Here is a 26,201-nt window from a genome sequence, read left to right as displayed (position 1 = left end):
AGTGTATACTCAGTGTATATCATTACCCGATAAATCTCCACCATGAACCGACAGCCAACAAACAAAATGCAAATTCCAATTTCTGTATAAATAGTTTTCCCTGTGGAATGCATCCGCATCTTATTCCATAGGGAGCTAAATCCACTAGCAGACTTCCATTAACATTTAATCCTGATTCCTTCTGTCAATGTGATTCATCATCACTGGCTGACTGCTGGCTAACCTATCTGGGCCTTGAGATAAACACACTGGCTTGGGCCCTGGGTTTGTTCATGCAGATAAAATATCCACAAAGATGAGCACAATCTGAGTGAACTGCACCCGGCCCGGCTATTTTGTCTAAGGCTCTCTGACGGAAGAGTTTCCATCTGTCTCTCTCTCTCTCCCTTTCTTTTTGCATGTTTCAGGTTGACGGGCAGCTTAAATCCAGGGGAAATGTTGATTAATGAGTTAGCTGAATAATGTAAATCAACTTAATGGAATTGAAGACACACAGTGCATATCCCTTTGAGACTGATTAGGTTCAAATATCCACTCAACTAATGGCAATACCAACCATGCCCCTGCTATCATTGATATCTGCTGCTATCTGCTGCAATGCTGGCTTTGGAAAGATGACATCCTGTCTTTCCCCCAATGAGTCTGTGGGTAAAACAGCCACCACCTACACAACCACTACTTATACAACCACCACCTATATAACCAATCAATAAATCAATCAATCAAATTCATTTATAAATCCCTTCTTACATCAGCCGATATCACAAAGTGCTGTACAGAAACCCAGCCTAAAAAAAATTGCAGGTGTAGAAGCACGGTGGCTAGGAAAAACTCCCTAGAAAGGCCAGAACCTAGGAAGAAACCTAGAGAGGAACCAGGCTATGAGGGGTGGCAAGTCCTCTTCTGGCTGTGCCAGGTGGAGATTATAACAGAAAATGGCCACCACCTATACAACCACCACCTACAAAACCACCACATATACAACCACCACCTATATAGCCACCACTTATACAACCATTACCTATACAACCACCACCAATATAACCACCACCAATATAACCACCACCTATACAAACACAACCTATACAACCACAACCTATAAAACCACTACTTTTACAGCCACCAACTATACAATCACCACCTATACAACCACCACCTACATAACCATCACCTTATAGCCACCACCTATACAGCTACCACCTATACAGCCACCACCTAAACAGCCATCACCTGTCACGACTTCTGCCGAAGTCGATGCCTCTCCTTGTTCGGGTGGTGCTCGGCGGTCGACGTCACCGGTCTTCTAGCCATCATTGATCCATTTTTCATTTTCCATTGGTTTTGTCTTGTCTTCCTACACACCTGGTTCCAATCCCATCAATTACATGTTGTGTATTTAACTCTCTGTTTCCCCTCATGTCCTTGTCAGAGATTGTTTGTTGTTATGTGCTCGTGTTGTTGGATTGGTGCGCGACGGGTTATTATACCCATGTTTATTTTATTATGTACTTTGATTTGGAGTTTGTTTTTAACTTTATTAAACTACTACAGTTACACCAAGTTTGTTTCTCCTGCGCCTGACTTCCCTGCCACCTACACACACACAACGTGACACCACCTAAACAGCCACCACCAATACAACCACCTATATAACAACCACCAATACAACCACCTATATAACAACCACCTATATAACAACCACCAATACAACCACCTATATAACAACCACCTATATAACAACCACCTATATAACAACCACCTATATAACAACCACCAATACAACCACCTATATAACAACCACCTATACAACCACCTATACAACCACCACCAATACAACCACCAATACAACAACCACCAATACAACAACCACCTATATAACAACCACCTATATAACAACCACCAATACAACCACCTATATAACAACCACCAATACAACCACCTATATAACAACCACCAATACAACCACCAATACAACCACCTATATAACAACCACCTATATAACCACCACCTATATAACCACCACCTATATAACCACCACCTTTATAACAACCACCTATACAACAACCACCTATACAACAACCACCTATACAACAACCACCTATACAACAACCACCTATATAACAACCACCTATATAACAACCACCTCTATAACAACCACCTCTATAACAACCACCAATACAACCACCTATACAACCACCTATATAACAACCACCTATACAACAACCACCTATATAACAACCACCTATATAACAACCACCTATATAACAACCACCTATACAACAACCACCTATACAACAACCACCTATATAACAACCACCTCTATAACAACCACCAATACAACCACCTATACAACCACCTATACAACAACCACCTATATAACAACCACCAATACAACCACCTATATAACAACCACCTATATAACAACCACCTATATAACAACCACCTATATAACAACCACCAATACAACCACCTATATAACAACCACCTATATAACAACCACCTATATAACCACCTATATAACCACCAATACAACCACCTATATAACAACCACCTATATAACAACCACCTATATAACAACCACCTATATAACAACCACCTATATAACAACCACCAATACAACCACCTATATAACAACCACCAATACAACCACCTATATAACAACCACCTATATAACAACCACCTATACAACCACCTATATAACAACCACCTATATAACAACCACCTATATAACAACCACCTATATAACAACCACCTATATAACAACCACCAATACAACCACCTATATAACAACCACCTATACAACCACCTATACAACCACCACCAATACAACCACCAATACAACAACCACCAATACAACAACCACCTATATAACAACCACCTATATAACAACCACCAATACAACCACCTATATAACAACCACCAATACAACCACCTATATAACAACCACCAATACAACCACCTATATAACAACCACCAATACAACCACCAATACAACAACCACCTATATAACAACCACCTATATAACAACCACCAATACAACCACCTATATAACAACCACCAATACAACCACCTATATAACAACCACCAATACAACCACCAATACAACCACCTATATAACAACCACCTATATAACCACCACCTATATAACCACCACCTTTATAACAACCACCTTTATAACAACCACCTATACAACAACCACCTATACAACAACCACCTATACAACAACCACCTATATAACAACCACCTATATAACAACCACCTATATAACAACCACCTCTATAACAACCACCTCTATAACAACCACCAATACAACCACCTATACAACCACCTATATAACAACCACCTATACAACAACCACCTATATAACAACCACCTATATAACAACCACCTATATAACAACCACCTATACAACAACCACCTATACAACAACCACCTATATAACAACCACCTCTATAACAACCACCAATACAACCACCTATACAACCACCTATACAACAACCACCTATATAACAACCACCAATACAACCACCTATATAACAACCACCTATATAACAACCACCTATATAACAACCACCTATATAACAACCACCAATACAACCACCTATATAACAACCACCTATATAACAACCACCTATATAACCACCTATATAACCACCAATACAACCACCTATATAACAACCACCTATATAACAACCACCTATATAACAACCACCTATATAACAACCACCTATATAACAACCACCAATACAACCACCTATATAACAACCACCTATATAACAACCACCTATATAACAACCACCTATACAACCACCTATATAACAACCACCTATATAACCACCACCTATACAACCACCTATATAACAACCACCTATATAACAACCACCTATATAACAACCACCTCTTACATAACCACAACATATACAGTCACGACCGATACAACCATCTACAGTATACAACCACTACCTATACAACCAGATCCGAGACAACCACCACCTATACAGCCACCACCTATACAGCCATGACCGATACAACCACCACCTATACAATTACTACCTATACAACCACCTACAGTATACAACCACTACCTACACAACCACCACCTATTCAACCACCTATACAACCACCACCTACTGTACACAACCACCACCTATTCAACCACCTATACAACCACCACCTACTGTATACAACCACCACCTATACAACCATCACCTACAGTATACAACCACCACCTACTGTATACAACCACCACCTACTGTATACAACCACCACCTACTGTATACAACCACCACCTACAGTATACAACAATGACATCTGTCTGCTTTACTGGCGGTGTCAGGCACTAAGACTTAAGACCATAAGCCTGCTCATCCTCTGCCTTAAACCATTTAACTGTTTCTGCATTTAATACTGGAGACAATCAGCCCCCATGGCAGACAATACTAAGGCCTAATACCCTGCCCAAGTCTTTTACTCACGCTGGCTTTGAGTACCCCTCTGAAGTTACCAGACTACTTTCTTTCTGGGGCTTTGAACATACTGAGCAATAGTCAAGGGGTATTTGCATAGCAATGCATATCTTTTGTCAACATTACTTATTTTACTTGTCAGCTTTAGAAACACATTATTCCTTTACTATCCAAATATTATGACTGCTTTAAGGCCAAACTAAATACACTTCATTTGATTTAATGTAGGAGATATCCTACTCCACTTTGATTGACAGGAATTACTTTCCTATTGAAGAGGGTGATGTTGAAAGAAAGAGAGGCAGACAACAATAAGACTGTTTTTTTGGGGGGGGGGGGCAGGCACTGCATGAAAATGTTAAGCAATGCAGGACCACAGTTCAGTATTGAGCATTTCAGGTGAATCCTCCTTGGAGTGGCTCATTGAGGGGATTAGTGAAAGCTTTACTCTAGATGTGTCTCTATCTGGTGGGAACAGAACCCCCCCTCTAGCCAGCACTGAAAATCAAAGCAGCTGCTCTTTGTTCAACTGTACAAGATTAGGTCACCTCCGTAAAGTCAGAATTAATTAACATTTCCCATTTAGAACTAACACTCTGCCACTCTCTAGGTGATAATTGTGAGTTTTATACAAACTCATTCACAGCGGCATTCTCAAACATTTCCTACCTTCATGAAGACAGGCTTTCGAAATGATGCCTCTGTAAAGTCTGTCGTGGCACACTGCCGTGATGCATTCTAATGGCATGGTGTAGCGACTCAGAGAAAATAACTACAGTGGAGAAGTCCTCCAGTCTAGGAGTGGATTTGCAACATATGGTTATGTCTTATGGCCCTATTAGATGGCTATATCAAAGGAAATGGAAACAGTAGCCACTGTGATGAGAGGCAGCAAGGAGTGGACAACAGAAACTAATCTAGCGGGCGGGCCTCAGCAGTAAGCTACTGCGGAAGGGTGGGCGGGAAACAGATTAACTATTTTAGCTGCCCGGCAAGCTCGCCATCTAATCAAGGTCTGACATAAGCTCATTGAGAGCAGCTCCAATCAAAACGCCCGCACAACCATGCCAAAAGTGTAATGAAATACAGCCAGCGGGGCTGCTGCTGTTTACAACTCATTACACTGCTCCAATGGCATGAACGACCGAGATCACTGGGAATGTGTTTCTATCACTGGGAGGAGGAGGGGCACGGGACACATGGGACATACAGTCTATACACTCATGTTTACTTAATGCCAAACAAAGAGACACACTGAAACATGAAAGCGTGGAAGTGCAAATAAATAAATAAATACCAGAAAAGTCTGAGTTCAATTAACACAACTACGTACAACGCTGTGCATATTACTGTCATCTACTCAGAGGAAAGGAGAATCATATTCCAATCCAGATTTGGTTCAATATCTTGGTTTAATGTCTGTAATAGAATACATTATAAACGCATTCACAATGCATCTCACACAGGAGGCTCATAGAAAGTGTTACCCTAACCTGTAAAGACAACCCTTCTAAATGCCCTATTGAGAGGACACATTCCTTACATCCTGCTACCCTCTACCACACTACACAGGAACTCCCTGAGAGCTCCACTACCCCCGTCAACCCGTTCATAATCAGGCTGCGGAGAGAGAGTGGAAATAATTAACATGCAGCCATTCATTGGACAAGGCTTGCGGCGTCTCCAGGACCCAGCTATCTGGCATTCCCCCCACAGTGGTGAGGATGGCTGCCAGTGCATTCAGGGTGGGCCCCACGGGTTGGCCCCTATGGCATGACCTCAGAGCACTCCCTGCTCCAGTCAGCGCCGCCTCCCTTCCCCGCCTCCCTGCTGGATTCCCACTTGCCTTTATCCTGCCACGATATACAGTAGCTCTGAACAGCCCTGCCAGTGGACCTTCCCAGGATCTGTCCACTTCTGATGATGTCATTCTAACGCTTGCCACTGTGGTGACACTTTGGCGGCAACGTCTGAGTGTCAGAGCTTGAGAAATAATATATTTTTTCCCTTACACTGTTCAGTATAGAACTGACTAACTTGTATAGCAAGTGCTCAAGGCAATAACAAAATGACATAATATGAATTTCCCAAGAGATATAGAGAATGTTGCATAATTCATAGACATTACAAAACATCATCAGAATAAATCAAATATTAGAACACGGAAAACAAACTTTTGAGTCAACAAACAGCTCAGTTAGCTCGCCATGAAAAAGGTAATTGATGATAAAAACACAACATTCATCTATAAGCTCCTTCTCCACAAAAAGGACAGACTTCAGAATATTCACTTAATTGTGTTAGGAAGGACATGAACCTTCAATGGCTTATTTCCAGTAGCAACCTTGTAATTACAAGATTATGAAGCTTAGCCAGCTTTTCGTACAGGGTAAAGAGGAATAGCACAGTCAATTCCTCTAGTTTACATCCCTCACCCTGAAGACGAGGTAAGGAATTGTTAGCAAATGTTAGAAACTGTATCCCTCTCGGAGGGTTTAGCCATTTTGTTGAATTAGCATTTTAACAACCTTTCGGAGTAATTTGAAAAAGTGATGTCAGACCAGTCTTGATCTCTGATATGGTAATTATATGGTAATTTATGCTTGAGTTTCAGTCAGGTCTGGAAACGGCAGCTGGTTTTGAGGGTCTGTAATGACCTGCATATGGCTCTGGCTTCTTGTGCGATATCAAAAAGCATTTTGTTGGGCATTTCATCTGGGCCTGACATCACTGATTATAAGATCCAGTAAAGTTGTCTAATCTTATAATGGCTGCCGAGTAGGAGTGGGAGGGCTCAGGCTGTTTCATGTGGTTTCCTCCCCTAAAATGGGCTCCAGTGAAGGGGAAGCAGCATACACACAGCTTAATTCTAAGCCTTTGATGACATGCTACTGTGTGTGTGTGTGTGTGTGTGTGTGTGTGTGTGTGTGTGTGTGTGTGTGTGTGCGTGCGTGCGTGCTTGCACAGGCGAGTGTTTGAATATGTGTGCGCTGTATGTGAGTGTATTCTGGGAAAGGAACAGTAGGGCCAGATCCTCCTAGGTGAAAAAGTGTTTGTGATGATTGCCAGTTTTTTGTTATACCTCCTATTTTCACTGAAAACAAATGTCTTTTAAAAAGCAAAAAAGCCCTTCTATGCGTCTTTGCGATAAGAGTGATAAAATCATTTATAAAGGACAGTAAAGAGATTGTATCTTCCCATAACCTCCAAAAACATAACCCCCAAAAAACATAACACCCAAAAAACATAACCCCCCAAAACATAACCCCCAAAAACATAACGCCCAAAAACATAACCCCCAAAAAATTGTAGAAATCAAACAGCTTTTATCATTCAATTTACACTTTTATCTGTCTGTCAATGTTTTGCAACATCAAAAGAGTGACTGACTTCTTCAAGGAGTCAGTCCACAGATGTACAGCCAGAGTGGAACCCGTACATTTTCTTGCAGTGTTGTCCAGTTCGTGCGTGTGCGTGTGCGTGGTGAGGCGGTTGAGGGGGTATGTGTTGACACTTGATTTACTAGAGTCGTTCACAAATGAAATGTTTTCAGACCGTTCAGATTGAACACTAATCATGGCCAAATGGAGAAGAGGGAAATTCTAAATGATCCATGACCTACTCATTGCTCACATTTCACTCATTCATAGTCTATATGCCTTTAAGATCAGTATCAAGACTAGGTCATCAGCTTCTTCACACAAAAAAAGCAATGACTCCTAAACGGATGAAAAAGCATAAGGCATAAAATCAGCAGTAGTAACATTAACCTTTTTCTCATTCAATGTTTCTTTCCCTTCTTGGAGCTGCTAGCATTGCAATACCCAGCAGCGCAATGTCTCTAACTGTGCTTTCAGACACCAGGGGCTAATTAACACATTATCCTCAGACAACATGCCATTCTTCTCCCAGCGTAATCAATATAGAGTATGTTAAAGACCCACTAACGTCTATGATTCCATGATTCAGGAGCAATAACGACTTCTCCCTGTATCCTAGTGCAGCTGAAGACATTCAGCGTATAGAATAATCAATACTCTCTCCCTGAGTGAAGCACTCTTCTGCTTGGCGGAGCCAACTAGTTCATTGTCCATGGGTCGGGGGGAACAATGTCAGCCTACATGGGGCCTCCTCTGGCTCCCAGTGGAGAAACAAGGAGGGAGATTCAGGAACACCCATAATTCAATGTTTCAAGAGAGAGGAGCTCTGTAAAGAAACGGCTCACACATGGGTGGCTATGTGGGTCAGGGATAACTTGTGGAGGCCAACAACTGTCAGGATCTGTTCCCCCAAACCGGCAAGACCCCCTTCGGCTCGGGCTATTCCCAGCAGAGCTTTGTATGGGAAACCTGCTTCCCTCTTCCCCCATGTGGCCCTTCTCTAACTCCCTCCACCGCCACGGATGGGGCCCGACGCCTTTGTGAACAAAAAGGAGCTAGCCGGGGCGACCAATTAGCCAACCCCCATGGGGTGACATGGCCAATGAATAGAGGGACCCCCAAACAGTCCACGCATATAACCTCCGTCATGCCTATGGAGCCTAACTGTCATCTGCTAGTGATATCAAACAGTGCATCCTGAGGTTTTCTAGTCTACGACATGGTCAGCATATGTCTGGTTACCATAGTTACGCTTGGTTATGAAATGCTATACCTTGTTTGTGCTGCCATGTCTCACAGGATGTTGGCTTTCCAGGCCCGTTAAAGAGGATTTCCCCACCAATCACCAAGTCACACTAACAACAACAACACTGTCTTAAAATCATGATCTGAATAAGCAAAGCCACAAGTGTTGGTGGACGTAACCTGCAGATGGACAACATGGACGAGACAAATAATGTGATGTGTAGAGTCAGTAAAACTGATGTGGTCTTTCATCAACAGCTTTTATGGCCAATTGACGTCAAACCTAGACCCTCTGATAGCCACTTCGACCAGGCCATCAAGGCTGCAGGCTCCAGGGAGAAGTGGTATCACAACACACACCGTGATATGTTTGGAGTTTGCGCAATTTAATAGAAAAAGAATGGGGAGGTGTGCCTAATTATATGACACATCATGTCTGATTTTGAGGTTGGACACATGTAACAAATGGAATACCTCCCAAATTAAATGTTTAACTGTTACTGAGGCTTCTATCCTGTAAAAGGACGGGGGGGATTTGTTAATTTCAGTGTCATGCTTATTTTATTATTTAAATGTGGATTCAAGTCACGAGTGTTTCCCAACGTCACGAGTGTTTGCCGATTCTTTCCCTCGCTTCTTTAACCTCTGGCCAGATAGTTCAGACTGACCATTGGCTTAAACTAGGGTCTGGAATGCAGGCCGAATCTGGACATGAGGTCTCTTCCACCAGAGCTGGCTTCGCACTGTGGAAATGTCGCTGGTACTGTCGCTAGGCTAACGCTCCTGCCAGTGGAATCACCCAAAACGATGCCACACTCCAGGCCTTTGTGTACCACTCTGAGGGAAATAAACCTCTGTAAAAGGCATTACAGAAACATTCTCCTCTCCCTTCCAAATCACTAACAAGTAAAAACACTCGGTGAGAAAGTGTTTTCTTCACGGTAAGTGATGCACATACGGTTTAGTTATTCATAATCAACAGTGCTCAGGCAGGCTATTTAATGCACCATTGGTCAGTCAGTGAGCATTTTATCCTAGTTTTAGTCAACACGCCAGAGAAATACCATCCTGAATATAAAGAGAGAGAGTTATGCAGATTCAGAGTGCATACAATTCAACATTATCAAATGATCAAACTCAACAGAGTTCTTGAGTAAAAAAGTTGAGAAGGCCACATGAAGTTGAGGATGTCATTTAAACGTTTTGGCCATGATTCACATGTAATATGAAGGTGAAACCGCTACTTTGTGGGTCCCCACAGTCAGAGCTGGCTGCCATACATCAATGACTCAATGTTCCCACAACATAGGAAGTTCATGGGTGCCTTAAAATAGCTACAGAGATTGGGTGCCGCTAAACCAAATAATGGAAAACCTGGTATCACCGGTCGCCATCTTTGATTACAGGCCACCTCCTGGTTGAGACAGATGGAAGGAGGAGGACTGCCAGTCTTCCTGTGGCCTTGCACCTTGCATTTTAGTTGGTCTCTGCAGCCATTACATAATAGCTTTAATCTGACATAGACATCTCCCATAGACATATACAACTACGACAACCATCCACTTTGGACTCAGTGTTATAAACAAAACCTAATGGGGTTACTCAGTGTTCTCGGTTTCAGGAAAATATGACTTAATAACATTGATTAGGAAATCTCACATAAACAGCTGATGTCTCCCTTGATGAGGAACACACACTCCTTTACAACGCTTTTATAAAGGCACAAAAAAAGGCATTCTCAAATGTTCCTCAATCCCGTCATTGTAATGGCTACTGTGTACAGTAAATAGGAACTCAAAAGAAATGTAATTATAATGATGATAATTCTTGACACGTTCCTCATTAAAAGAGGGAAGTTCAGTGGAAGCCATTTCCTGTTCTGTTTACCAATAAAACAATGGGTTTTATATGAACTAGAAATGTCAGTGAAGCGTGGGCTATAATGAAGTATCCTCGTCCTTTCTCCTCTCTACCCTTCAACCTCTATGGTCAATTAAGCCACCTACAGATGTAGGATCTTAATTTGATCACCCTGTTGCAGGATAACTTTCCTGCAATGCAGGACATTTAAAACTTGTAGTGTATTTGAGGTTTAAAAAATGCTTCTGAATTTTGTAATTTCCAATTTGACATTTTCAGACTTGATTTTCCCTTATGAAAAATCTATCAACCCCTACAAAATGTCCATTAATTATTATTTTCCTGCTGAAGCAAACTGTCTCAAATTAAGATCCTACATCTGTAAACAGTACAGGCTGTCACATTCCATCCAGAAGCATACAATGAATGACTACTTTATTCATTAAAACAACTCTGTTTGAGAAACAAGTTCGGAAACGATTACCATATGAAAACTGCAGAATAATGTATAACCTTGACAAATCTCCACTGGGCCAAAACTGTCAGTACTCAAGCCCTGTTATTTGAAGTGTACAATGAGTGCCCTGCCTCTGTATGAGCAGGATGCAAGCACAATTACTTCACAGGGGGCACACACACAGACACACACAGAGAGATATGCACACGCGCATACGTACACTCAGGAGCCTCATACACACACACACACACACACACATAATTAACTACCTACCATACAGCACACTACAGCAAAGAGAGAAATGTCTCTTTATGTAACAATGCCATTCCTTTTCCTCACTAGAAGACGTACAGGTGAATGCAATACCACGACCTAGTTCAGATTCTCTATCATATCAGTTCTCTGACACAATGATCCACCACATTACACCAAACAGCATCCATATTGACTGAAACTGAACACAGGAAATATCATGTGGTTGGCCCTATACATGACACAGGTCTATTTGTCTTATCTATTCATTTCATCTGTTTTGGGCAGAAGTTTGCTGAAGGTTATTGTGATCAACTTCTAGTTTACATCCCGGCCTATGAAACCCTAACGCTAACTCTAACCCTAACCCTAACTCTAACCCTGACTCTAACCCTAACCCTAACTCTAACCCTAACTCTAACCCTAACCCTAACCCTAACTCTAACCCTAACTCTAACCCTAACTCTAACCCTAACCCTAACTCTAACCCTAACCCTAACCCTAACTCTAACCCTAACCCTAACTCTAACCCTAACCCTAACCCTAACTCTAACTCTAACCCTAACTCTAACTCTAACCCTAACTCTAACCCTAACCCTAACTCTAACCCTAACTCTAACTCTAACCCTAACTCTAACCCTAACCCTGACTCTAACCCTGACTCTAACCCTAACTCTAACCCTAACTCTAACTCTAACCCTAACCCTGACTCTAACCCTAACTCTAACCCTAACCCTGACTCTAACCCTAACTCTAACCCTAACTCTAACCCTAACTCTAACCCTAACTCTAACCCTAACCCTATGGGGCAGGTGGAAACACAATCTGTTGACAACTGTAATCAGTTCTAGTCCCATTGACAAAAACATGTTCATCATGTCCCATATATGGATACACCATTTCCAATACTGCATGCATGTGATAGTCCAGCAGCGTTGATGGACGTCATGAGGCCTGAGGTCTAGCAGACATATGACTCCAACAACACAAAGGAAACATGACCGCTTTGTCTTCCACAGGATCAGACACTTTTCTGACCACTAGGATATCTGGCCCCCAGCACATGTCCCAGCAGATAATGTATACCCCATTCCCTACCCATTAGATACCAGAGCCCTGGATCACAAACCCAGCCCATACCCTACCCTTTAGATACCAGAGCCCTGGATCACGAACCCAGCCCATACCCTACCCATTAGATACCAGAGCCCTGGCTCACAAACCCAGCCCATACCCTACACATTAGATACCAGAGCCCTGGCTCACAAACCCAGCCCATACCCTACCCATTAGATACCAGAGCCCTGGCTCACAAACCCAGCCCATACCCTACACCACCCAGAGGGCACTTTAACACAACAGCAACAACTGTTTTATAACTGGGTTCGTCATCTTAAGTTTCAACCATCACAATGCCATAAAAGCCTTGTGTTGTCACTGGCTTTATTTGGCATCTAGTTGAACTTGAGAGCCCAACTCTAGAAACTATGGATGGAGTTCTATATCCATGTAATCCAATACAAAGATACAGGTACATGTATTTTTTGGTGAGTATTTTCAAGTAAAACTTGAAGTTGCTTTTCAATTGTATGTTAGGCTTTCTTTTCCTAACTCAAGTCTTCTGTATAATGATCTGCTCTTGGGCCTATTTCAATGTTAGTCTTCTAGGGCAAGGCCGTTCTCATGACAACCCACACGACGATGAAAAAAACATAATTGTCCATTTGAACAACTCATGAGTTCCTAGGTCAAAGCTTTTGGCTCTGGGAGAGTGAGAAGGCACAGGACAAACATGGCTATTAATGCTTTCATTGATTAGTGTCTCAGTGTCTGCTCAATAACCTCCCAGATGTAATACAATGCATCCAAGTGAATAAATAATCATTACTAATGGCTATAAAAAGCACCCTGGATTCTACTAACATTCTATTGGGAACAATCAATATTCCTCCAACCGCAGTACATATGCCTCCTACCTACACAAATGACTCATCATACAAAAGAAATGTGCAAGACTAGCCACCTCCTCTAATTACCTGGCTCCATCTGCACCTTTGTTTAAGAAACTCAATATCTTGTCTATTTACGACGTTAATGTACAGCAATTATGCATTTTCATCTACAAATACTCCCTCCTCCCAGATGGTTTACTTAAACCCTTCAATGGATTCTTCCAGCTTAATTCTGAAATCCATCTACACTACTGGTCAAAAGTTTTAGAACACCTACTCACTCAAGGGTTTTTCTTTATTTTCTACATTGAAGAATAATAGAGAAACATCAAAACTATGAAATATCACATATGGAATCATGTAGTAACAAAAAAAGTGTTAAATATATTTTATATTTGAGATTCTTCCTGGCTTTCCACCCTTTGCCTTAAGGACAGCTTAGAACACTCTTGACAATTCTCTCAACCAGCTTCACCTGGAATGCTTTTCCAACCATCTTGAAGGAGTTCCCACATATGCTGAGCACTTGTTGGCTGCTTTTCCTTCACTCTGCGGTCCAACTCATCCCAAACCATCTCAATTTGGTTGAGGCCAGGGGATTGTGGAGGCCAGGACCCCTGATGCAACACTCCATCACTCTACTTCTTGGTAAAATAGCCCTTACACAGCCTGGAGGTGTGTTGGGTAATTGTCCTGTTGAAAAACAAATTATAGTTCCACTAAGCCCAAAACAGATGGGATGGCGTATGGCTGCAGAATGCTGTGGTACAGTAGCCATGCTGGTTAAGTGTGTCTTGAATTCTAAATAAATCACAGACAGTATCACCAGCAAAGCACCCCCACACCATCACACCTCCTCCTCCATGCTTTACAATGGGAAATACACATGCGGACATCCGTGCACCCATACGGCGTCTCACAAAGACACGGCGGTTGGAACCAAAAATCTCCAATTTGGACTCCAGACTAAAGAACAAATTTCCACCGGTCTAATGTCAATTGCTCGTGTTTCTTGGCCTAAGCAGGTCTCTTACATTTACATTTACATTTTAGTCATTTAGCAGACGCTCTTATCCAGAGCGACTTACAGTAGTGAATGCATACATTTCATTTCATGCACTCTTCTTCTTATTGGTGTCCTTTATTAGTGGTTTCTTTACAGCAATTCGACCATGAAGGCCTGATTCACACAGTCTCCTCTGAACAGTTGATGTTGAGATGTGTCTGTTACTTGAACTCTGTGAAGCATTTATTTGGGCTGCAATTTTTGAGGCTGGTAACTCTAATGAACTTATCTTCTGCAGCAGAGGTAACTCTGGGTCTTCCATTCCTGTGGCGGTCCTCATGAGAGCCAGTTTCATCATAGCGCTTGATGGTTTTTGCGACTGCACTTGAAGAAACTTAAAAAGTTATTGGAATTTTCTGGATTGACTGACCTTCATGTCTTAAAGTAATGATGGACTGTCGTTTCTCTTTGCTTATTTGAGCTGTTCTTGCCATGATATGGACTTGGTCTTTTACCAAATAGGGCTATCTTCTGTATACCACCCCTACCTTGTCATAACACAACTGATTGGCTCAAACGCATTAAGGAAAGAAATTCCACAAATTAACTTTTAAGAAGGCACACCTGTTAATTTAAATGTAATTCAGGTGACTACCTCATGAAGCTGGTTGAGAGAATGCCAAGAGTGTGCAAAGCTGTCATCAAGGCAAAGGGTGGCTACTTTGAAGAATATCAAATATATTTTGATTTGTTTAACACTTTTTTTGGTTACTACATGATTCCATATGTGTTATTTTATCGTTTTGATGTCTTCACTATTTTTCTACAATGTAGAAAATAGTACAAATAAAGAAAAACCCTGGAATGAGTAGGTGTTCTAAAACTTTTCACCGGTAGTGTATATAACTGTCACGACTTCCGCTGAAGTCGGTCCCTCTCCTTGTTCGGGCGGCGATCGACGTCACCGGCCTTCTAGCCATCGCTGATCCACTTTTCATTTTCCATTTGTTTTGTCTTTGTTTTACACACCTGGTTTCAATTCCCCAATTACTTCATTATTTAACCCTCTGTTCCCCCATGTTTGTTTGTGAGTAATTGTTTGTATGTAAGACGGTCCGTTATGCGGGACGCTTTATTGTATTATATTTGTCTATTTTGAGTAAATTACGTTTATTTACTCATATCTGCTGTCCTGCGCCTGACTCCTCTACACAAGCTACACACAGACCGCATTACAATAACACAAGACACTGTGATAACCTTCACCCTCCCCACTGCTGCATCTCACATAGTCTCTATCAGATACAGAGGTACCATACTCTAGAATTCTTATCTTCACATTGCCAAAACATCATCATCCCTAAATAACTTTAAGCAAAGACTGGGGGTCAGACTGTCAGTAATCTCCTCCATTGAGACTAACTCTCCCACACACATATGCACACAAACATTTAAACAAAACAAATACTTTGTGATTACTGATCAATTCGTTTCTACATTTATAATTAGTAGGTTTTGTTATCTGTTTTAACAAACCTTTTTTATTTTTGTACTGATTGTAAAGCCAGCCCTTGGGCTTCCAACCTCCTTTTTTTCAATCTGTATTGTTGTTTATCACTTGTTTTCTTTGGTGCAAATAAATGTAACTAAACAAAACTAAATTAAACTTAAGCAAGCTCTTTTCAATTTCAATATAGTGGCAAGGAGAATTAGAGACTAAAACTGTGGGGAAATACTAGAGGCACATGTCGTTCACACTTCCATCCAGGAAATATTGTAGACCGATGCAGAGGTAGTATTTACTCTAGCAATTAGTCCAGCATTACAGCCATGGAAATTACCATGATGCAGTAATAACTGTCTACACTGCCTTAGGGGAAAACAACGAGCACTCAAATAGAAAGTCACGTCTTATTATACTCATGGTGGAGGTGAGACATATGGGGTCCTGTAATTAGACTGGTGGTTGGCTGTTACTCTCCAACAAACACAACCATTCCTAAGAGATACTGTATCTGATTTTCCTAAGAGATACTGTATCTGATTTTCCTAAGACATACTGTGTCTGATTTTCCTAAGAGATACTGTGTCTGATTTTCCTGAGAGATACTGTATCTGATTTTCCTGAGAGATACTGTATCTGATTTTCCTAAGAGATACTGTATCTGATTTTCCTAAGAGATACTGTATCTGATTTTCCTGAGAGATACTGTATCTGATTTTCCTGAGAGATACTGTATCTGATTTTCCTGAGAGATACTGTATCTGATTTTCCTGAGAGATACTGTATCTGATTTTCCTAAGAGATACTGTATCTGATTTTCCTGAGAGATACTGTATCTGATTTTCCTGAGAGATACTGTAGCTGATTTTCCTAAGAGATACTGTATCTGATTTTCCTAAGAGATACTGTATCTGATTTTCCTGAGAGATACTGTATCTGATTTTCCTAAGAGATACTGTATCTGATTTTCCTGAGATACAGTAGCTACAGCTAGGTGAGACTTCTAGGATGATACTAGTTGTAAAGCAGATGACTTCCAGAAAATAATGAGAAGGAGCATCAAACTATTGGAAATCGGTAACTCAATTAATCTCCACTTTCATGGAATGACATGGAGTGACAACATGGCCAACTCTTACACCAATCATTGGCTAATTACTTCAATGATCAAAACAATATTTTGGAAGTGAAAACCTTGATTCAACATCACGTCACCTTAAATACAGTGTCCGTTATCTTTGACCATTCACTTACCAATGTCTCAACCACAGTCATGAGCAGCCAGCCTGTGGAACACAAGGCCACATTAAGCCATTCACCTGTTAGCGTGAGAAATTAGTGACTGCACAACGACACCACTATTTAACAGCAACGACCCACCTTATCTGCAGAGGCTGCATGAAATGGTGTTTGCTTTAGATAACATCTCCCTATATGAACCATGCAGGGGAATTTAGCTAGCTGGCACTGGGACACAAACCCAGTATGGACGCAGGCAGGCTGCACCTCAGAGGGACATAAACCCTCACAGCACCCTGAAGGGAGTGGTAGAGAGAGGTACTGTTCTCCAGAAACAACAATACAAGAGGATTCTTCTCTTATGTAGGTCAGATGATGAACAGGAGCTGTGCTGCGGTGCCTGGAGATCATCTCCTCCCTTCCTCTCTGGTTACCTTGAATTAGCTCAACATGCAATAATCAGCTGACAGGGGAGGCCACCGTAACCTAAGAGAGGGTGACTAATGAATTGCTGATGGTAATTTTTCCTAATTCACTAGCTACTTAAAATGGACTGTCGTTGAGGAACGTGTTTGAACTGTTATATGAACAGCATGGGGAAGAAAACAAATGACAGAATGCTCGGTCTACCAGATTATCCAACTGTTTCTGAAGTCAAACCATATTCCCTCTGACTGCTACATCAGTAGACTACCCACAGGGCCATGCATCTTAATACTGTCTCCAAACCCAATTAAATCAGCTAGCGTTGAATTGTCTTAGCAGCATTATCAATAAAGAGCAGATTTGTCAGTTGTACACAGGCTGTAAAGACATGAATGAAACGTGCAGCGCGACTAATAAAATCAGAATTGTGACAATGAACACATCACTATGTATGAAGCAATACAGCATCCGCTGCCATACATTTAATCAGGGCTGGCCAAGGAACCTAGCTGTTCCTCTCTTGGATGAGTGAAACGTGAGCGAGGGCATTGTGTGGCCCCTGTGAGAGTGATGATAAGTGTTCCCAGCCCACCGCTCCACATGAGATGACGGACAGGCAGGAACTAGTTCTGAAACACTGGGGGCCTTGTGGTCATGCGCTTCTACTATCAGTCACATGACCACGCCACATGGCTGCAATTGGTTCACTAGATATGTCATAAATGTACACACAGAGGTATTACTGTTCACTTTTTTGTCCTGATTGGAGGGGGGTTCAGGTGGTTCTCTTAATGTAGTCTACCAACAACTGTGCCCTAGTAGTAAGACCCGTTTTTCCCCCAGATTTGAGGGATGGTGAATACATTTCTTTGTGGTGAATATTTTTTCTTGTATGTCTTTAGTAACATTCTTTAGAGTTAATGAAAAATCTATTTGTCAATTAGGTTTACAAATGTATCTTTACATAAGGACAGGCTGCTGTAGAACCATGTAGTCCAATTGTACAACTGGTAAATTGCTGAGATTGCTTTCATATGGGTAAACTTAGAAATGTGGAAATACCTCATAAAGCACTATTGCAAATACTCTGTCATCGTCTGAAAGTTGACATGACTTGGGAGGGCATTACAAATGACATCTGATGTATTAAATAACACTTACTAACCACGGGTGTGCTTTGATAAGCTTTTGAGATAGACCTGACCTTTGGGAGTAACATCAATCACATATCACTTAAAACAAGGTGCATTTCTCCACACAAATATCAATACCTACAATAGACGGGTGGGTTATTTAACCGTGGAGCAGAACTGGCGGTTTGGCTTAGAATCAAAGGATTAATGTCAACATATAAACTATATTTCCTTTCCAAACTGTATTGAAAACAAATACATTTGCGCAATGAGCACTTGTTGACTCTTAAATACATTGTTACAGTTGTTGGTTAGCTAGCTAGCAAATGTTTTGCAATATTAGCATTGACATGACATCAGTCAAAACACCTCAAAACAAGACATGATATCAATAACAAGATCCAATGAGCTGAAATGAGCCACCTGCGATTCCCAACATGGCAGCTTCTTGTCATTGTTGGTACCTATGTGATCGTCCAGAATGAGAACACACTTCTGCCCCACCGACGCGCGAACATCCTTTTCATTATGTTGTCAGCTAACCCTTCTAAAGTCCAGCAGCCCTGCACCCACACCAGTCACCTGCACTGGGGAATGATAACAAGATGATGTCACTGAGTCTACAATCATATCACTTCAAAGCCATAAAACATCTAAATGGGTAAGTTGAGCAAACAGCCCATTTCTCCATTGTAAACCCATGGTATGATTCCCTCCAGAAAGGTCACTCAGATGAGAGAATTGCAGCGTCTAAATCCCACTAGGCTTGGATTTCAGCCCAATGGCACTGACAATGACAAGGTTCTTTCTTCTTAATGTGGCCCACATGAAAGGCCATGAAGAAAGTCCCATGATTAGAGACTGATTTTCCCACTAGGCACTAGTTCCGCTGAAAATACCCACTGGCAAGGTGTAATGTGATGAAGCACAGCAACAATATGGCCACATTAAATCATTACAAGTCAGCAGAGTTTACAGACTCCTTTGGGAGGTACAACATGACCAAGAAAGACCATCTTAGAGGAATTCAAAAATAAATGTTCAACACTGATCATCTCAACATACTGATAGAAAAAATACATTTTATTTTGGAAAGTGGTCTCCTCGAAACTCCCCAACATCCACTTTTAAAAAAAATAACCAGACAACAACATCAATCTCTCCAAACACATTCTGTGTAATAGTGGAAGCCAATTCTATCTCTGAGTCACCCATTGTAAACAAAGGACAATAAGGCTTGTTTGGTTTACAGTAGACATAGCTTCAGCCTCTTCAGTGAAGGACACATGATTCCAGGTATGAGCTCTACTGTGAAACCCTCCTTACATTTTATTCCTCCTTCTATAGAGGGAGCATACTGCTTTGAGATGAAATTGCAAACCATTTTGCCTCTTCAAGCACACACCCAGGTAGAGAGGCTGCTCCGAGTGCTGCCCTGCAATCTCTCCTGGCCTTCTCCAGGCACCCCAACACCATCTCAGACCCTGAAACTATGGCAACCGAACAAGAGAGCAGCCTCCATGATTAATAGATGAGAAATGCTGTGCCAATCGCGGTGGGCCTGGGGAGGGGGACAGATGTACGCCCCTCTCTGTGATTCACCGCCACACACCGCGACACGGAAGGAGGAAAGAGGGCCTTGCGACGCAGACAACACGCACCCCCTCAACACAGGGTCATGGAACACCCCCGGAACACAGGGTCATGGAACACCCCCTCAACACAGGGTCATGGAACACCCCCTCAACAAAGGGTCCTGGAACATCCCCTCAACAAAGACTCATGGAACACCCCCTCAACAAAGAGTCATGGAACACCCCCTCAACAAAGGGTCATGGAACACCCCCTCAACAAAGGGTCATGGAACACCCCCTCAACAAAGGGTCATGGAACAGCCCCTCAACAAAGAGTCATGGAACACCCCCTCAACAAAGAGTCATGGAACACCCCCTCAACAAAGAGTCATTGAACACCCCCTCAACAAAGAGTCATGGAACACCCACTCAACACAGGGTCATGGAACACCCCCTCAACAAAGAGTCATTGAACACCCACTCAACACAGGGTCATGGAACACCCCCTCAACAAAGAGTCATTGAACACCCCCTCAACAAAGAGTAATTGAACACCCCCAGGACAGGCTGCTGTAGAACCATGTAGTCCTACATGAGCATCAATGCATACTTAATGGGCAGCCAATGTGCTAACCACAACCGGAAGCAGCCAATGAGCTAACCATAACTGGAAGCAGCCAATGAGCTAACCACAACAGGAAGCAGCCAATGAGCTAACCACAACAGGAAGCAGCCAATGAGCTAACCATAACCGGAAGCCGCAGTTGTTCATAATGAGTGTTCACAGCGAGCAGCGTTTGTGACTCATGGCCACATACCTGTATAAGTACAGTACACATTCAGGACATTTAACTATTTACATACCAAAGGCTATGGGATGTCTGGCATCACATTAGACCCTTATCAACACTTGTCTATCTACGACAGTTTCTAGTTTGTTTGCAGACAATAAAACCCCATTGCAGAGACAGGTGAATCATCTCTGATAACGTCTATGATACAAGCAGTTTGGCTACGTCAACTCTCCTCTCATCACAATTTCATTTAATACATTTCCATAAACAAAGTCTTGCCAAAGAGCAACAGTGAACATGCCAACAGACAGTCTGCCAATTCAGCCATTGACTTAAGAGGTTCTGTCCAAAAGCTTCATATTGTATGCCTTTGGCTTTTCTGGCACTAAAAATGCCCTCAATTATGTTCATTTAATGAGTCTAAGGGAAGGGGATTTTACACAAGGCCTACTAATTAAAAAAAATATATAGTGTATTGAGTGCCTGGGGAGTTAACGCAAGGTGAGAAACAGAGGCTAAGCTACAACAGCAACGATGTTAACAAATCAGTACACTTGAAATGAGGCGTAATGTACAGAACAGAATGAACCATATCTCCCACAACCAAATACATTTCATTTAATTCATTATTGTCAGATCAATGGTCAGGTTTTTAATATAACGGGATGCGATTTCACCTTAGAGTGGAGCTCTCCCACAAAAAATGATGTCATGATATTTGCAATAAGGGGACTGATGAGCGGAAGAAAACCTTCTCTAAATGCCATGCAGCTTCTGAACACCAGCACGCTATTGGTTTCACCTGAGTATGACACCATTCTATTGTGGGGGTGGTTGGAAAATGCTAGGTGTTTATCATTTTCTATCAGCAGGAGGCACACAGAGAGATACTCATGGAAAATGAGTTTTTGAAGAAAATATCCCCATAGACACACAAAATTAGAATTTTCCATTTGGCAAAAAGGTGAAAGGCGCTAGAGCGAAGACCGGTTAATGTTCACATTGAAACGTAGCCTATATTCCATATCTGAGATGTAATTTCCCCACAGGATTATGGTATTAAAATGTATATGATTCTGCTATCAGTGGACTACTAATGGAGGCCGAATAAAATGCAATGAAAGCTGTTTTTTAAATGATTGAAGCATAATTTACAACTACAATTTTCAATGCTCTAATATACTGTGTGTACACACACACACACACACACACACACACACATACATACATACATACATACATATATATATCATAAATAAATCACATTTTGATGAGTGTGAGGATTGTAATGCTCTCATACACTCTAATTGATTACAATAAATTCTAAATCACACTGGATGAACATGAATTAAACATGCAATCATAAAAAATGCATAAATACACAATTCTACTCGACCTACCGTATTGACACTGAATTTGAATCAATGATTAACATGGCCTCGCTTTGCGTAATTGAGTGCAATTCATTTCACATAGGCATGCCATTTATCAATTATTCAATACCAAGCACGTCTATCTGTCCTTGACTGACAAATGTAAATACCAACTTACACCCCTGCACAGCGTATACAAGCACACCAGTGTGACAAATCCACATCAGTCACACACAATGCCAACCTCATTGCTATTGTTAGGAAGCTGCAGATCAAATGCTCCACAGAGCATTGCTCCAAACAGTGGTTACCCACAATGCATGCTGATGTTTTGTGTTTCCCCTTTTTTCTGCATGACAAAAAAAAACGATGCTTTCTCCAAAGGTAGTTAGTCACACAGTGACAGGCACACATGTACACATACATCAATGGCAGCATGATCCGCTTTTCATGTATATCTTGTAAACAGTCTAGCATTTATGGCAGGTGTTTCAAAATGGCTCCAGGATTATTGCGCACCACTGTAGCAATACTGGATTGTATTCTACACACGGATAGCCTACCTACAGTACATATCTTCTCTAGTATCTCATCTCAACTTAACTGTTAGACCTTATCTCCATGGGCTAGTGAAGAGGATGGAAACGCATCAAATATTCTTTAGTGATTTCATGAAATAATGGATTATATACTTTTTTCCTATCAATATGTTTTTACAAGACCCTCTCATCTTAAAAGTAATTCCCTCAAATATCACATATTACTGTAAAAAAATATATATATATTTTTGTTCACAAGGATTTAGCCCTATTCCTCATTGTTTTGATGTTATCAACACACAGGCCATGGAGCATCTATACACACTGAGAAACATCCCTTGACTAGAGTCCCTTTGCAAATACAGCAAGCCAGATGTCTTCAAACTGGTTGAGGAGAGGGAGAAATGGCTGAAAGAGCCGAGGTGTTAGCAGCCCTGGGTGTTGCATGGGGCCTCTGTACTGCACCTAAACACAGCTTCCAGGATATCACTGTAAAAAGTGAGATGGCGCTGTTGTTCATCTGAAGTGCTTTAATTGAATGGTGTGATCTAACGTTATGTTTTGGTTCATTTTTTAAATTTAATGAATGCTTCTAAATTGCTTTCGACACCTCATGCACATGCTCATTGTATAGCGGTTGGGGCAATGTAACATTGGGGGCAATCAGAAGAGTTAGAGGCATGGCTTATTGGGGGCGTGGCTTTCAGTTTGTTCTTTTTGGCCATCCGTGAGAGTGAATGTCATTCCAGTTAATGTGTTCTGTTGTATTCATTATACAAGATTAAACTTCAGGTTTCCATTGATATAATGATTGTCATTTAGTTACAATATTGTGGTCAATAAATGTGACTGACTGGCTCAAATTGGTCTTTTATAGCAAAATTTGAAATGACTAAGCTTGTAATTTATGTGAAGTAGTGACCTGTGACATATGCCTAGTTTCCTGAAATGGGTCACAAATGTGAATGTTTTTTGTAAATATTGTGTTTGGAGGTATTTAATGTTAATGAACAAACTTTTTTGATTTACAGGGAATGTATTTATTTGCTTGTAACCCAATTTAAGAATTTTGGAAAAGTCAAAGATAAATTTGAACATGACGCAAAATGAAAATAAATTGTTATATTAACATGAAATATTCTGTTATATTTATGTTATATATTACGTTGAAGTAGTGACCCGTGACATATGTTGCACCAGACATATCCCTTTCTAAAGGAAATATCAAATATGTTTTACATGTAATGTAACACATGTGTCCAATGGAGCAATTACACCAGTGACCCGCCCTGAAATGGCCTTTAAAGCCTGGAGTCACTCAACAAACCCTGTGTGGACAATGCTTCACTCCTCTCTCTGTGTGTGTGTGTGTGTGTGTGTGTGTGTGTGTGTGTGTGTGTGTGTGTGTGTGTGTGTGAGAGAGAGAGAGAGAGAGAGAGAGAGAGAGAGAGAGTGAGGGAGAGAAGTGATGTAACTACAACCATATTACACCAGTTAAGACATTTCAGTCTGAATTGTGGGTATATAAAAGTGAAACGAAATTAATGAAATAGCTACAATTAACTCCACAACCATAAATAATGTATGATTCCTGTTGAAGACAGATAAAGGCCTATACATTGAAATACCGTATTATACCGGAAAGACACAGGTGATATATTCGTTTTGCCAACACTGAACATTGAAATGCCTGTCTGTCTTCTCACACATGAGAATTGCATCTCTACATTACGCTACCATGGAGGGGCCAACAACGAAGGGCAGAGAAATTATCCAAGTAGTTTATAATGCTGAGTCCTGTAGCCTATCAGTTCACAGCACACTAAAAGCAACGGAGTGTTTGTCTCCATAAATGACAGGCGTTGAAATTATAAACGCTTTCATCACCTGGGGAAATTGTCGCAGAGTTGTCTATAATAACATATAGGCTATTTTCTGAAGCTTTGCAAGCACGCAGTAATTCTAAATGCAATGGAATGGACCTGAAACAGCTTGGATAAATACGCGTAAATACGTATTTACGCACAAACATCACATATTTAAATTGGCAAAATAACTATTATCTTTAAGAAATAATTATACATTTCCCCAATGAATTGTTATTCATTAACTGCAACAGAAATAAAGAATTATAAAGTTACTGAAGTGACGTATAGTTAGTTACCTTGTTGCAGGCGCCTAGTTGTGCACTTGTCCTAGTAGTGATTGGGAAAACATTATAGCCATAGGTTCCAAATAAATAGGCTACTATTATGCACATACAAAGTTAGAGAATAAAAATACAATACCTTCAGCTCATGAATGGAAATGCCTTGGGGTAAATGTATCGTTCGTCCTTTTATTAATCCATTCAAAATAATGTTCATAAAGCAGCTCAGACAATGATCATTTCGAAAAAACAATGCGAAACGCTACTTTTCTAAACCTCTTGAGATTTTTTTTTGTTACATGCCGCGCTTGTAGCCTACACAACTCTTCAAGTCGGAATATCCATCGGAAATCCACTTGAAACCCAGCGGTTTTAAAAACTCCTTTGAGAAAACTGACAGGACAACCTGGCATCCAATAACTAACAATTGAGGATTCCGAACCGTTCGTGGAAAGCGAACTCAGTCCCGCTACAAAAGCTGCAGGTCATCCTATTTCGAGATGAAGCCTTCTTACTAGTGCACAGCGATCCCAGCTGTCACCCGCTACACACTGGGAGGAGCTATACGCCCTAGACTGGAGTGTGCTGGTGAAACAGGATCTTTTGTTTCATGGGTGCCACTTTATGGACGACTGTATTTTTAGAATTTACATTGGTATTCAACGAAAATACACAATTCAAAAAATAAACCACTATAGGCTAAATGGCAAAATATAATGATTGTGTAGGCTGTACTATTAGTTTAAAAGAGAAACAACAATATTACAACAAACTGTATTTATTCCATATGGAAAAGTGAACCCTTTCTGGCTCGCACACAAAGTGTCAGAAACAATATTGGGGTGACAATGA

The 26,201-nt window shown here is 41.1% G+C and overlaps 1 protein-coding gene across 3 annotated transcripts in view; it reads right to left on the bottom strand.

Annotated features, from left to right (window-relative positions):
• The window catches only part of LOC115164955 (semaphorin-6A), a 91,025-nt gene extending 65,127 nt beyond the window's left edge, over positions 1 to 25,898 (bottom strand). For all 3 annotated transcript variants that reach the window (XM_029717913.1, XM_029717914.1, XM_029717915.1), the window contains exon 1: positions 25,489 to 25,898. The gene's annotated coding sequence lies outside the window, so the exon portion shown is untranslated. The remainder of the gene's footprint in view (positions 1 to 25,488) is intronic.
• Positions 25,899 to 26,201: the final 303 nt, after the last annotated feature.

The sequence above is a fragment of the Salmo trutta genome, chromosome 27 (genome assembly GCF_901001165.1).
Source record: "Salmo trutta chromosome 27, fSalTru1.1, whole genome shotgun sequence".
Lineage (NCBI taxonomy): Eukaryota > Metazoa > Chordata > Actinopteri > Salmoniformes > Salmonidae > Salmo > Salmo trutta.
Note: the sequence above shows the minus strand (reverse complement) of the source record. Positions and strands in the feature narration are given on the sequence as shown.